The sequence below is a fragment of the Acanthisitta chloris genome, unplaced genomic scaffold (genome assembly GCF_000695815.1).
Source record: "Acanthisitta chloris isolate BGI_N310 unplaced genomic scaffold, ASM69581v1 scaffold629, whole genome shotgun sequence".
NCBI classification, from domain to species: Eukaryota; Metazoa; Chordata; class Aves; order Passeriformes; family Acanthisittidae; genus Acanthisitta; species Acanthisitta chloris.
Genome location: NW_008691832.1, coordinates 14223 through 16712, shown reverse-complemented (window position 1 = coordinate 16712; position 2490 = coordinate 14223). Strand labels below are relative to the sequence as shown.

The 2490-nt window shown below is 41.7% G+C and overlaps 1 pseudogene; it reads right to left on the bottom strand.

Annotated features, from left to right (window-relative positions):
- Nucleotides 1-502: 502 nt before the first annotated feature.
- LOC103809536 lies at nt 503-1568 on the bottom strand (annotated as a pseudogene).
- Nucleotides 1569-2490: the final 922 nt, after the last annotated feature.

Here is a 2490-nt window from a genome sequence, read left to right as displayed (position 1 = left end):
AGAGGATGATTTGTGAAGGATTTTATCAGGTATTTTCCCTAAATTTTCCTGCAGCTGTTTATCTCATATTTCAGCCACAGCCAGTAGTTTTTCTAACTGATTATTTTATTTAAAAGAACATCTACTTGTTTTTCTAATTTCTCCCTGGTCTCTCTCTCAAAAGACAATGATGTTTCAAGGACCTCATTTTCTGACTTTAGAGCCATATATTTTATATCTGCAACCCTTTTGGGAAACAGAGTACTTTTGGTTTCTTTTTGCATACAAGACAAACGAGCTCCTGGAACCATACAAAGAACTCTTTTTGGTAAGCCGTCTGATAAACAGGCAACTTTCATCCCCCAGCTTATCTGTTGGTAATGAAGCAGGGAGTTTCCCGCCGCCTGCTCCTTTTGTACTTGCAAGTATGTACTTTGTACATACTTTTTGTACAGGGCTGAGGTGGGGGCAAGCCTCATGTTTTTTCCCTTAGGGAAAACTCACAGGCTATTATGTTTGTGGGTTATGTCCCTTCCCCCGGGAGGTTTGCAAGGGGCAGCTTTCTTTCATTTAGGTGCGGCGACACTTGTACTTCTGCCCATCTCAACCCCTCCAAGTCTGATTTTACAGTCGTTGCATTGATTGGGCTGTACTTGCGCTCATAATTAATCGGTTCCTGGCCTACTCCCCAGGTCCAAACTTTAGAGCCTTGGATCCTCTTACTGGGGGATAAGGAATTCTCCAGTGCAGGAGCCACCCTTTTGCCCTGTATCATAACTTGAATTTCACCCTGCAATTGTACACCAAGGGCTTTAAGCAAGTCAGAGAGTCCCCTTATCAGCTTGGGATCAACCTGTATCATCATCGGCTCCTGCAGGTTGGAGCTCCCTATCATATATTCATTGCAAGTAGGCAGCTTTCTGCACATTTTCCACCAACTGATCCTTTGTTTCTCCAATGAATGGCAAGGGGGTCACCTCGCTCCAGGGAGCTCAGTCCTCCTGCCCAATAAGCGGCCCTCTGAGTTAATGATGATGGAGGCCTGTGGTCACTGACTGTCAAGAAGACTCCTGGTCCCCAATACCCCTCAGCCTTTTATTCACCCAATAGTATAGGATTTCCCCCTGTAAATGATAGTCTCCACATGTATTCTGTTTCATAGTCTTTTGGCATGTGACCAAAGTCCCTTCTCAATTTGGCAAATTCAGTAGCACTCTAAGGAGCATTTCTGTTATAATTTGGGGGATATCATCACTACCACTTTCGTAAGTATACTCTGTTTTAATCAGGGATTGCAAGGAGTAGGAGAGATTGTCTAACTTATTGAGTCTGTCCTTGGCTTTTCTCACATCATCATGAGTGTAGCCAGCAACTTCTTGAGAGGAGGAGGCAGCATCCCCCACATATTTCAGCCCCACCAGGTGATCTTTAAGGAACAACTGTAAATGTTTATTGCTGTTCTGTTCATTTTGCAATTGCTCTTTTAATGTCCTGACTTGGCTCTGTAATGGCCTCAATAAGGTTTTGAAAAGACTGGATGAGTTGAGACTCAGCAGTGTGACACTGCTCCCGTGAGGCCACAGCAGCTGCTAGAAAAGCAGCAAGCATAGTACATATGACAGTTTTTCCCTTTCCTGGGTGAACCTGAAAGTCCCAATGCAAGGTATCCATCTGATCTGTACACTCTGCAAGTTGCGCCAATTATCTTTGGCCCAATCAACACCCGACAATGCTGGTTGAGTCTTATGTTCTTGCTAGAAATAAAGCAACACATCTTTGCCCTAGCAGGCAGTTGCAGTATACTTCTCATCAGTCATCTTCTATAGCTCAGGGTTGTCATCTCAAGGAGGCAGCACATATATATAACAAAGTTTCCCACCCCAATGTCCTTGAGAGGTACTTACATTCAGCTAAAATAAATTAGCAGTATTTCCCTAATTCAAACAAACAATATTTCTGCGATTAGCAACAAAGCAACAATATTTCTGCAACTCTCAACATACTAACAGTGTTTCCAGGATTCTCAACAAAAAATATTTCCACAATTCTCAACAAACTGACAATATTTCCATACTTCAAATAGACTGACTATATTTTCACAATAGGGAGGACCCTGTTTTGGGGTGGTTGTCTCAAGGAGGTAACACATATATATGGCAAGGTTTCCCAACCCAGCGTCTTTGAGAGTTACCCACGTTCAGCTAAAACAAATTACCAATATTTCCATAATTCAAACTGACAATATTTCCACAATTCTCAACAAACTGCAAATTGGCAATATTTCTGTAATTCAAACAAACAGTATTTCCACAACTAGCAACACATACTATTTCCACAATTCTGTACAAATTAGCAATATTTCCACAATTCTCAAGAAACTAGAGGTATTTTCACAATTGGAAGAATCCTGTCTATGACGCCAATTAAATGGCCTGGTAAGACTCAGGAGTGTTCAATCGATTCCTCCAGTGTGAATTAAGAAAAAAATGAGTTAAAATACTGTTAGGGAGT